General features: G+C 38.1%; 1 pseudogene; it reads right to left on the minus strand.

The window, feature by feature from the left end:
• Positions 1 to 4,422: 4,422 nt before the first annotated feature.
• On the minus strand, positions 4,423 to 5,410 carry LOC110576103 (annotated as a pseudogene).
• Between the last annotated feature and the right edge of the window lie 8,256 nt (positions 5,411 to 13,666).

Here is a 13,666-nt window from a genome sequence, read left to right on the forward strand (position 1 = left end):
AAGAAAGAAAGAAAGAAAGAAAGAAAGAAAGAAAGAAAGAAAGAAAGAAAGAAAGAAATTACCAGGGGTGCCTGGGTGGCTCAGTCGGTTAAACTTATGCCTTCGACTCAACTCATGATCCTGGAGTCCTGGGATCTAGTCCCGCATCAGGCTTCCTGCTCAGCGGGGAGTCTGCTTCTCCCTCCGCCCCCCATTGCTCCTTCTCTCTCTCTCTCTCTCTCTCTCATCTCTCTCTCCCTCAAGTAAATAAATAAATAAAATCTTAAAAAAGGGAAATAATTATACCATATTGCGGTGTGTACATCCACACATTAGCTAATAATGTAACATGTACATAACTGATAGTAAATGTTTGCACATAAATGCATAAATGAGTGAAAGAGTATGAAAAAATGTGCAATGCTTGTCCCAAAACATACATACTATACTTTGCCTGTATACCAAATCAATTAAAATCTTTAAGAAGATAAGGTCAAAGCAAAATGTTAGAGAAATCTAGGAAAACATCATAGCAATCCCATTTTAACACCTTTTGTTTAGTGAAGGCTACCTCTCTCACTGAATAGATTAGCTCCTGAGCGGTTCAGAAGGACAATGCATCCTTTTGACTTCTGAGTGGAGTGTACACTTTATTAGGGTTTAGATCCAAAGGGTTAGCTTCTCTTATAGCCCAGGCATTGTATAGATAAGTCTACAGTCCCAAGATTTATCAGGTAGGAGTCCTCTCAGAATTAACTCATTTATGAAAGTTTATATACCAATTTCCAGCGCATTTAAAGAGGATGTGAATAAATATCCATTTCCAGCTGGTAAGTTAATTCTATTCTTTGTAAAATGGTTGGGAATTGACTTAAAGCCAAATATTTCATGAATGTTAACCTTTCTTTAATATTGTTCACAATTAGATAGCATTTACAGTGATTTAACATGAAAAGTAAAATAAAAGAAGATCCTAGTTACCATATCAGGAAAATAATAACCCCACAGTTTCATAGAAAACCTGAATGAACTTACCTACTACAGAGAAACAGGCCACCACCCCCTGTTCCTCAGTAAGCTGAGTATGACTGGGCCACCAAGGCTGTTATATCTAAGTCTGTAGCCCTAGGGACTCAAACTCCGGAGAATCATGAGCAACTCATTCTTCACAAGCATCAAAACAGGTAATTAAGGAAAATGCCAGGTGTTGTGTACAATTTTTAATGACTAAAATTTCCTCGAAATTACATGGAAAAATTGCAGCTTCAGTTGCAGCTTTCTACCTTTTCTACCCTTTCTCTCATCTCACAGCTTGTTCTCAACATCAGCCAGGGTTTTTCTTTTAAAATTTTAGTTAGACCAAATCACTCTTGTAAACCCCTGTGGTGTTTCTCCATTTCACTCAAAATAAAAGCCAAAGTTCTTAAAATGTACTACAAAGCTCTGCTTGATCATTCCTCTCCTACTGTTCCTCATCTGGCTCGCTCTTTCAGAAACTTTGTCTGCAAAGATTTGAATGATTCAAAGGAATTTTAGGGGAATATATTAGGACCACAAGGGTGATGAAAACTTTATTTCTCTAACTAAAAAGTTTCACATATTTACAAAATTGTGCTTGTTATAAAGTTTGTGCAATTATTAAAATTTCATAATTAAAATCATTTTTATTTTAAACATAATCAAAATCATTTTAATAATTATTTAAATGGTTGTCAATGGAAGAAAGGAGAAACAAGGAGTTCATTCTATAGGCTCTCTATGGACTCCATACACAGTTAGACATGAGTCTACACCAGTTGAACTTTATTTAAAATAAAATCTGTTGGGTTAAAGTCTTGCTACCCAGAGTCTGTGTCCAATGGCTGGGATCACCAGCATCACTTGGATGTCTATTAGAAATGCAGAATCTTAGGCCCCCTACATGCCCACTGCACCAAAATCTGCACTTTACAGCACCCCCAGATAATTTGTATGAATAATAAAGTTTGAAAATCCCTGGTTTTGATACCTTTGGTTTAATGGAAATTCTGGTGATTTGGCAAGATATTCCACTAAACTAAAAATAAGTAAATGAATATACTCACATATTTTTTTTTCTGCCTTTCTCTTCATGGTTGCTGATCACCTATTTTCCTCTTTTATTCACAAACTACCTAAATCCAAAGAGAATTCATCCTTTCTCCATTCCCAAGCAAATGTAACACAACGTATGTAATAAATCAATACATTCTTAAGGGTAATGATTGATAATGGTTACTTTGTCATAAAGGTCTTGGAAGAGGGAGTGTATATATTTTGTATCCTTTAAAAACACAACACTTGGGGCACCTGGGTGGCTCAGTCGTTAAGCGTCTGCCTTTGGCTCAGGTCATGATCCCAGGGTCCTGGGATCGAGCCCCGCATCGGGCTCCTTGCTCTGCGGGGAAGCCTGCTTCTCCCTCTCCCACTCCCCCTGCTTGTGTTCCCTCTCTCGCTATGTCTCTCTCTGTCAAATAAATTAAAAAAATCTTTAAAAAAAAATAAATAAATAAAAACACAACACTGCACACACATGGAGAAAGAGAATCATACAGTCCTCCCTGGTGGAATTAAAACAGAAAGTTGTTTCATTTCCCAGAGTGAACAAACCTTGAGCTGCATTATCTGGAAAGTGTGCAATATAGTATATTAGTAATTGGTCAGAATAATATGGTCAAGTTATGTGGAATCCCTACTTTATAACTGAGGAAAATTAAAAGTAGGACACCTATTTATTTTATAATTGTTTACTTTCAGATGTAAGACAAAGGTTTGTGTCACTTTTAAAGCATAAGATGAAGTTAAAAAGTCATATTTAAGATAAACACACTTGCTCTTGGAGATGAGATTATCATTTAATTTCTAAGGTGATGTAGAGCAATAATGTTGCATCTCTGCCCAGTGCATATCCTGGGAACCTTGTGTGATACAAACCATGATTAGCAAGAAATAAACAGAGAGAATATTTTGATTTTAAGTCAATCACTGGGTTAAGACCAACAAATGAATAATCAATTAAGATTTTATTTATTTACTTGAGAGAGAGAGTGAGGAAGAGAAAGAGAGCAGGAGCCAAGCCAGGGAGGGGCAGAGGGAGAGGGAGAAGGAGACCCCCTGCTGAACAGGGAGCCCGACAGGGGGCTGGATCCCGGGACGCTGAGATCATGATCTGAGCTGAAGGCAGATGCTTGCTTAACCAATGGAACCACTCATGTGCCCCTGAATAATCAATTTTAGAGAACATTTCAATCAAAACAGTTGCAACCTTGCCATATTTGTCTGGCAGATGAAGCTATGCCAGCAGGCAAAATGTGTAATTAACTAAAGATTAACCTTTAAAAGCAAAACAAGAATTAACAAACTATGCTTGAAATGTATTACAATATTCACAGTGTTAATAGCTAGCATTTAAAAAATCAGTTTTGACACATCAGATTGTAAGACATGTGAGATAAATAACTGAATTTGTTTTGTTTTGTTTCTGGTCCCCTTGATAATCCTTTTGTAAATTTGTGTAAAATAATTTTTATTTGGTATTCAAAGTCATCATGTTTCACATCACTTCCTGTATTAAATAAAAGTACAAGAGGCTCTTGGAAGAAGGAGCAAGGAAGTTGGCCAGGTCTTAGAAAGAGCACCTCCGGGGTCATTGCTAATTTTTCCATATTTTCATTCCTAGTTAGTTACCACTTTACAGAATTCCTCCATAACCCTAAAATTCTCATTGGTTTCATAGAACCGAAGATTGTTTTTAAAATGATTTGCCCTGCCAATATGCAATTCAAGAGACTTGGATTTTACAGTCTGATATTTACTGTTAAATAAGTTTCTTAGAATTGCTGCAGTAAGTTACCACAAATGTGGTGGCTTAAACCAGTGGAAATGCATTCCCTCATAGGTCTTGAGACCAGAAGCCTGAAATCAAGGTGCTGGCAGAGTCATGCTCCCTCTGATGTTGCTAGGGGAGAATCCTTCTTTGCATCCACCTAGAGCCCCCTGGTTGGTAGCAAACAAACACCAATCTTCACATAGCCTTCTCTGTGTGTCCTTCTTTCTGTCTCTTATATGGACACACTGGTTGGATTTAGGGTCCCACCTAATCCAGTGTGATCTCATCTCAATCCTTATCTTAATTACATCTGTAAAGATCCCATTTTCAAATAAGGCCACATTCTGAGCTTCTGGTTGGACATGGATATTTGGGGAGACACTATTCAACCTGCAACACTATGTTACTTCACATATGATTCATAGCTCTTTTACTAAACTTTGGAGTGAATAGAAATCAAATGATCAAATAACTGGCTTATTACAATAGATTTTAATCCAGTGAATTGATGAAAAGATTAGAATCCATCATCTCTACTAGAAGCATCAAACAATTCTCCATATAATAAATCAAATCTCTTTTGTAAATACAAATCTTCAACAAAATTGTATTAAGTGATTTATTAACTTCCTGACACTCTCCTTCACATCTTTGTTTCGGAGGCTATAGATCAGAGGGTTCAGCATGGGAATCACCACTGTATAAAATAAAGAAGTTACTTTGACTATGAGCCACGAGTTTTGGGAGTTGGGTACACAATAAAGGAACAGGATAGTCCCATGGAAGATGGTGATGGCAGTCAGGTGGGAGGTACAAGTGGAGAAAGCTTTTTGGCGTCCACCAGCAGAAGACATTTTTAAGACCATGCCAAAAATGAAAATATAAGTAGTGAGGATGATGACCAGGCTGCTCACCTCATTGAATATGGCGATGATGAAACAAAGCACTTGGCTGATGTAGGGGTCAGAACAAGACGGAGACAATGACAGAGTGAGCCACAGAAGGATAATGTCAGGAGAAAATAGGTGAGTGTCAGGGGAGAGACTATACCCCATATGTAGGGCCCTGACATCAATGACGCACACAGCTTTTGGGACATGACAACCGTGTAGAGCAGAGGGTTACAAACGACCACAAATCGGTCGTAGGCCATCACTGCCAACATGAATGTTTCTGTCACTGCACATATACAAGCCAAGAAGAACTGCATGATGCAGCCTATGAAAGAGATGGTTCTGTCTTCCACCACCAAGTTCTCCAACAGTTTGGGTGTAACTGTGGTGGAATAACAGAAATCGACAAAGGACAGGTGGCTGAGGAAAAAGTACATGGGCGTGTGGAGTTGGGGACTGACCCTGATGATCATGATCATGCTCAGTTTGCCCACCGAAGTGACTGTGTATCTTACTGCAGCAATTCTAAGAAACTTATTTAACAGTAAATATCAGACCATAAATCCAAGTCTCTTGAATTGCATATTGGTCAGGAATACCAGGAACAGGGGAATCTGGAGGTGTGGGTATTCTGAGAAGCCCAAAGGGTGAATGTGGCTCCAATACTCTGATTTCCTTCTGCGAACAACATGATCGCAGTTGGAGAAAAATCTGAAATAAAATAAAAATAATAACGATGATAATAATGATAGCGCATTTCTATGACATTTACCATGTGGCAGGCATTGTGCTAAAACTTTAAAATATGTAGATTCAGATCTTCAAATAACACTGTGAATTATAAAATAAGTAGCCTCATATTTTACTTAAGGATGGGGAGGCATGTATAAGTTAAGGAATTTGTTTGAGGTTACACAGCTTATTAGTGATGAGCTGGGTTTGGAAGTTGATCCTGAGTGACAGAACACAAATTAAGTTTAGGGACAGATAGAAAACTACTGTATATTGTTGTAGAAAACATGTATCAGTTCCATCATTCTGAAGATCTGTGCTTTTTCAGAGCACTAACATAACAATGAAGATAAATTTAGCACTCAGATTTATAATGGAAGGATCAGAAGTAAAACATTAGGGGCAATAATACCTCTCGGGTTAGGATGTTCAAACTGAAACTCATAAGAAAGACAGCCTTGAGAAGTCAACACAGGAATTTTGAAGTTTTCACACACACACACACACACACACACACACACACTATGTGAATGTTGACAGAACATAGCCCTGGCTGCATATCCTCAAGCTTTCCACTGATTCCATCCAAATGCTACAGTAATCCCCTGTGTTCCAAAAACAATGTAACAACTTGCTAAAATATATAAAGTTGCCTTTGGGTCATGCTGTTCCCTCACTCCTGTGTTTCCTTTCCTACTTAAGTATTTTCTCACTTAGTGTCGCGGATACTTTCAGCATACTCACCTAGATTCCGTAATTATATCTTTTAACTTTCTATTAGCTTTTTATCTGGTAACTTTACTAAGCATACATGATATTAAATACTCATAGAATATCTGAATTGGAGAATGACTTAAAATGTGTTTTGCTCAAGCCTCTCAAACTAGAGACTATGGCAATAAACACCTATGGTTACACAATCACCCTGAAAATTTCTGGTGGGGACATCGGTTTCCATTAAAGCTACATATGTGATTTTCTTGTTGTGAGTCATATAATCTTTATTTGTACCTGTTATTTTGAGAAAGCAAAGCATCTTGTATTCACAAGCAGTTTATAACCACAGAAGTATCTTAATCATTTAACAATAATTAAAAAAATAGATTAACCAGTAACAGGCACATATTTGAAATGTTTAGATTAAAAAAAAAAAGGCTATTAGCATGCGTATCATAAACAAAGACACCGTTTTAGATTTTTCTGACCAGATCAAGGTAAAGAGAAACTATTATTTCCTTCATAGCTAACTTCTATTTGTTGGTACTCATGAAAATGAATTTTCTACATACAGAAAAGGAATGGGTGGGAAAGTGACAAAGAGCTAATGAAAGAAGCATGTGCTTGAAACCTAGATTTCAATTCAATTTCAGGCTTTGTCATTTACTATGTGATCTTTGGTGAATGACTCAAATTTTCTGAGCCTCAGTTTTGTCGGTAATAATGACAGAATGATACATATTGCATGGTGTCCAAGTACTAAATTAGGAAATGATGTTCATGTACTTAGCACAGAGTCTAAAAATTGTGGACTCCAGGAGATGTGGGTTTATGCACTCTCACCCTTGTAAAAAAAATTATTAGTGCTCTGACTAATTAATATTATTTTAAACCCTTAGATTATTAAAAATATATAAAAAACAGATCAAGGGCCAAAGTGGGCAGCAATAGACATGTGGGTACCATTTGGGGAAGCACAGGGAAGCCCACTTTTCTTTCCCCAATCTCCTCTTGACTCTGTTCATCTTATTTTGCTAATTACTGTCCTTCAGTAAATTCTCTCTGTTTCCCCCTTTGCCTTCTCATTATTATCTGCTTCTTTCTGTCTTCCCTATCAAATCTCAGGTTGGCACGTATGGAATCTTAGCAAACTGCAATCATTACTCAGGTGGACCATAGCAGCCAAGCACAGCCCACTTCCCTGTAGCACTGTTAGCTTGCACTGGGAGAACAACAAATTCTTCTTGCCTTGATTACTGTGGCTATTAGGACAGTCGTTAGCTCTGAAAACTCGGAGTTCTTTCCATTCGCTAATGTATCAAATCTCAATGTCTCTGCTCGGTTTTACCTGAAGCCCAACCCTAGCCATTCCCCAGCATCCAACCTTCTTTAACGCCAATATTCCTGGCTGATAATCCACAACACATACTCATTTATTGTGCCTTATTTGATTTTTCTTTTCTTCGACCTGAAATAACCTCCTTTTCTCTGGTGTGCTGATGCAACACTTGCAATATATGAAGCATTAAATGAAAACCACTATCACAAAGAAATTTTCCCTTTTCATTCCAGCAATATTTTCCACATTCTTGGTATACCTGCAGACATGACTCTCAAAAATCAAAATTTCATGATCTACTGTGTTCACTATTACTTTATACATACTATTCTTAGCTCCTATAAGATTTTGAGATGTTGAGGACAATCTCAGATTTTATAATATTCCCCTTAAATTTTCCATGTGACTATGTTATGCTAGGCACATGGTGGATATCCTCAAGGTAAAAATCAGGATGATACCCTAGGGAAGGGGGAAGAAATCAAAGTTCAACAATGTGAGCTTGCAGAAAGATGGTCTCCGGAGATATCATGGCATTTAGACTAACGAAGAGTGTTCCCTGTCTCAAAGGTTGTAGAAATTCCATGTCCCCCTTATTAATGAAAGATTACACAGAAGAGATCAGCCAACCTGAGACCAACTCACCTGAAGATCCTGTTCCTGTTATTAACAGTACCCAAGGATGTTTCCACTCAGAATTCAAACATTAAAAATATTAAAAAGTTGGTAAATATTGCAGGAGTGGACAATAATTTTAGTTAATGTGACAGGAATATATTTCTTTCTTAGAATCTAGAAAAACTCAGAGAAAGGTGAGAGGGAGGGAGGGAAGATGGGAGAGAGGGAGACAGAGAATCTGACTCCTAGGAACAAAATGTAGGGTTTATGTAAGCCTCCATGACCTCAGGAACTTAGACATTAGAGAATTTGTACTGAACTATTTCTTTTTTACATCAAAAAACTCAGCAATTAGATTGAATGCTAGCTTGTGTGGCATTTTACAAGACTGTAATTTCTTCTTCTTTTCTTTTTTTTTTTTTGCTTGTACTCGTTCTATTGGGTATTTGCATTTACTTTACAATTCTTCCACTAACACTCATGGGCTGATTCCTATAACAGGAGTATTTATCTTTCTTTTTTTAAATTTTATTATGTTATGTTAATCACCATACATGACATCATTAGTTTTTGATGTAGTGTTCCATGATTCATTGTTTGTGTATAACACCCAGTGCTCCATTCAGTACGTGCCCTCTTTAATACCCATCACCAGGCTAACCCACCCCCCAACCCCCTCCCCTCTAAAACTCTCAGGTTGTTTCTCAGAGTCCATAGTCTCTCGTGGTTCGTCTCCCCCTCCGATTCCAACCCCCTTCGTTCTTCCCTTCCTGCTAACTTCTCTTTTTTTTTTTTTTTAACATATAATGTATTATTTGTTTCAGAAGTACAGGTCTGTGATTCAACAGTCCTACACAATTCACAGAGCTCACAATAGCACATACCCTATGCAGTGTCTATCACCCAGCCACCCCATCCCTCCCACCCCCCACCACTCCAGCAAACCACAGTTTGTTTCCTGAGATTAAGAATTCCTCATATCAGTGAGATCATATGATACATGTTTTTCTCTGATTGACTTATTTCACTCAGCATAATACCCTCCAGTTCCATCCATGTTGTTGCAAATGGCAAGATCTCATTCCTTTTGATGGCTGCATAATATTCCATTGTATATATATATAGCACAACTTCTTTATCCACTCATCTGTCGATGGACATCTTGGCTCTTTCCATAGTTTGGCTATTGGGGATATTGCTGTTATAAACATCAGGGTGCAGGCACCCCTTCAGATCACTACATTTGTATCTTTGGGGTAAATACCCAGTAGTGCAATTGCTGGGTCGTAGGGTAGCTCTATTTTCAACTTTTTGAGGAAATTCCATATTGTTTTCCAGAGTGTCTGCACCAGCTTGCATTCCCACCAACAGTGTAGGAGGGTTCCCCTTTCTCCGCATCCCCGCCATCATCTGTCATTTCCTGATTTGTTAATTTTAGCCATTCTGACAGGTGTGAGGTGGTATCTCACTGAGGTTTTGATTTGGATTTCCCTGATGCCGAGTGATGTTGAGCACTTTCTCATGTGTCTGTTGGCCATTTGGATGTCTTCTTTGGAAAAATGTCTGTTCATGTCTTCTGCCCATTTCTTGATTGGATTATTTGTTCTTTGGGTGTTGAGTTTGGTAAGTTCTTTACAGATTGATCCCTGGGCTGCAAGGTTGGTTCAACATCCACAATTCAATCAATGTGATACAATACATTAATAAAAGAAAGAACAAGAACCATATGATCCTCTCAATAGATGCAGAAAAAGCATTTCACAAAGTACAGCATCCTTTCTTAATCCAAACTCTTCACAGTGTAGGGATAGAGGGTACATACCTCAAATGTCATAAAAGCCATCTATGAAAAACCTACAGCGAATATCATTCTCAATGGGGAAAAACTGAGAAGTTTCCCCCTAAAGTCAGGAACACGGCAGGGATGTCCACTCTCACCACTGTTATTCAACATAGTATTAGAAGTCCTAGCCACAGCAATCAGACAACAAAAAGAAATAAAAGGCAAAGAAGAAGTCAAACTCTCACTCTTTGCAGATGATATGATACTTTATGTGGAGAACCCAAAAGACTCCACCCCAAAACTGCTAGAACTCATACAGGAATTCAGTCAAGTGGCAGGATATAAAATCAATGCACAGAAATCAGTGGCATTCCTATACACCAACAACAAGACAGAAGAAAGAGAAATTAAGGAGTCGATCCCATTTACAATTGCACCCCAAATCATAGGATACCTAGGAATAAATCTAACTAAAGAGGCAAAGAATCTGTACTCAGAAAACTATAAAATACTCATGAAACAAACTGAGGAAGACACAAAGAAATGGAAAAATGTTCCATGCTCCTGGATTGGAAGAACAAATATTGTGAAGATGTCAATGCTACCTAGAGCAATCTACACATTTAATGCAATCCCTATCAAAATACCATCCACTTTTTTCAAAGAAATGGAACAAATCATCCTAAAATTTGTATGGAACGAGAAAAGACTGCGAATAGCCAGAGGAATGTTGAAAAAGAAAAGCAAAGCTGGCAGCATCACAATTCCGGACTTCCAGCTCTATTACAAAGCTGTAATCCTCAAGACAGTACGGTACTGGCACAAAAACAGACACATAGGTCAATGGAACAGAATAGAGAGCCCAGAAATGGACCCTCAACTCTATGGTCAACTCATCTTCAACAAAGCATGAAAGAATGTCCAGTGGAACATTGGATTTCAATGGTGTCTCTTCAACAAATGGTGTTGGGAAAATTGGACAGCCACATGTAGAAGAAAGAAACTGGACCATTTCCTTACACCACACACAAAAATAGACTCAAAATGGTTAAAAGACCTAAGTGTGAGATAGGAGTCCATCAAAATCCTAAAGGAGAACACAGGCAGCAACCTTTTCGACCTCAGCTGCAGCAACTTCTTCCTAGAAACATCGCCAAAGGCAAGGGAAGCAAGGGCAAAAATGAATTATTGGGACTTCATCAAGATAAAAAGTTTTTGCACAGCAAAGGAAACAGTCAACAAAACCAAAAGAGAACCGACAGAATGGGAGAAGATATTTGTAAATGACATATCAGATAAAAGGCTAGTATCCAAAATCTATAAAGAATGTAATTTCTTCTAAATCACTGGAAACAATGTTTCATCAAACCTACCTCATGAATTTCCTCTAAAATGTAATTATAGAAAATATACAAATTGACTTAGAAAATATGGTTATTACAGTAAACATGAGAAGGAAAAATCATCTAATATACAACCACTCAAAGATAACTACTATTGACATTTGCTGTGTGATTTTTCTCTTTTTCTCTGCAAAATGTGTTGTCTTGAGATATATAAACAACATAACTTGGATTCTAGCTTTTTCATTTAATATGAAATGATCATTTTTTTGTCTGTGGAAACATTGATTTACTTCATTGAAACTAATTTGTGTTTTTTTTCAAATATGGGCAATCTATTCTTCCAAGGTTATATTAATACAATTGAATATTATAATCTTTTTGTGTCCATACATTCTTAAATATGACAAGTGTATTTTGGAAGTATGTTTCTCTCTAAAACCAGTGAGTGTCAACCAACCCATTGGTTCTACTTTACCCGAATACCACCCCATTAGATCCATTCAACACTTTCCCTGGGCCCCTGACAACCTGACCAACTCTTGCCAGGCACTACCAGCAACCCATAACATAACAGAGGCTATTTTATCACAAGGAGTAGAATTATTTATTGTAGATGACATGGCCTTGCTCCAGAATCCCTGGGGTCTGCACTGTTTTTCTCCCACTGGGATTGGCCTCGGTTCCATACCGCCTCTGCTCCCCACCACTGACACCTCTGCACCCAGGGAATGTGAATTATTTCTGATTTCCTTTTAAAATTAAAAAGGGGGACACCTGGGTGGCTCAGTCAGTTAATCATCCAACTCTTGGTTTCAGTTCAGCTCATGATCTCAGGGTCATGAGATCGAGCCCCACGTTGGGCTGTGTGCTCAGTGGGGACTCTGCTTGAGATTCTCTCTCTCTCTCTCTCTCTCTCTCCCTCTGCCCCTCCCCCTGCTCACACACACACACACACACACACACACTCTCTCTCTCTCTCTCTCTCTTTCTCTCTCTCTCAAAAGTAAATAAATCTTAAAACATGAAAAATAAAATTAGAAAGGAAAAGAATACATTTGCCAAATCAATGATTGCTTGCTATTTGCTTTAAGCCATGTTCATCTGCACAAGGGCAACTATTTGATTGTGTTTTCCATGGTCTGTAGTTACTCCCCAAGATCCATCTGGTTTCCCTCTGCTTGAGGAACTCTTCTTATGACTTATTTTCTTGGCAGTTATCAGCTTTTTCCTTCACATTCATAGTTTTGCTGCTTCTGGGAACAGACTGAGCAGGTTTGGCCCTTGCAGAGGGACAATACTAAGAAAACAATCTAGCAGTGCTTTGTGGACACACGAGAAATTTATTTCAACAATTTATTTAAGAAATTAGTGATAAATTGAAAACTAAAGGAACCCTAAACCCTTTTCCCTGCAGGGCATATTGTGTTCTAGGGTGCTGTGGAGGCTGGGTATCTGAAACAGAAGGCAGACAGAAATGCCCTATAGAAATTTCATGGTGCTTAAGAAGAAGAAAATTAAAAATCTCATTAGAGAATTGAGACCTTCCACAAAGGCTTGACCATCCATCTTCCCCCATCACAATGTTTGTCTGGCTATTAAGCTGCATTGGGGAGCAGAAGAAAGAATTAAAGTCCCAACACCAGAGTTGTGGAGTGCAAGCATCACACACTTTGAGATCTGAGGGAGGTACATACCAGTTAGGTCTCAGTCAAAAGCCAACCACACTCAAGGAACAGAGATGAATCACAGGATGGCTGATTTTAAATGTTTCTTTGCTAATCTCTGGAAGACCTCTCTTCCCCCCTTTTATCAGTAGGCCTTCTAGGATGACAAATCATTCTTCTAATTTTCCTCTGTTTAAAGCCAAGAATACTGGTTTTCTTGCCTTGACAAGGCAATTTACTCATATATGCTGTGTCTGTCTTTTCTCAGAATTAATAACAATTTGAAAAGCATTCTTTTATAAACAAACCACACCCTTACCTCGACTCTCAAAAGGACAATTAACATGAGGACAATTATGCCTCATCGGCACAGTTTTCAAAGTCTCGGTATCAGAAGGTCATCAAAGATACAATGAGAAGGTCATCAAAGGCACAATGCAGGACAAGATTTACATACATCGACAAGTATATCTATATAGTACATATATAAATACAAATTTCTCTTTGTTAAACTGACAAAAACTTTCCATATCTTTCCCACCATCTCCTGTTTACCTTTCAGTGGCCTGTAGAAACAGCTCTTCATGAAAGCAATTCTACTCTTTCTAGAAAAATCACTTTTTATTTTATTTATTTATTTTAAGGATTGTATTTATTTATTTGACAGAGAGAGAGAGAGAGCACAGCAGTGGGAGTGGCAGGCAGAGGGAGAGGGAGAAGATTCCCCGCTGAGCGGGGAGGTCATTGT

The sequence above is a fragment of the Neomonachus schauinslandi genome, chromosome 11 (genome assembly GCF_002201575.2).
Source record: "Neomonachus schauinslandi chromosome 11, ASM220157v2, whole genome shotgun sequence".
Classification (NCBI taxonomy): domain Eukaryota; kingdom Metazoa; phylum Chordata; class Mammalia; order Carnivora; family Phocidae; genus Neomonachus; species Neomonachus schauinslandi.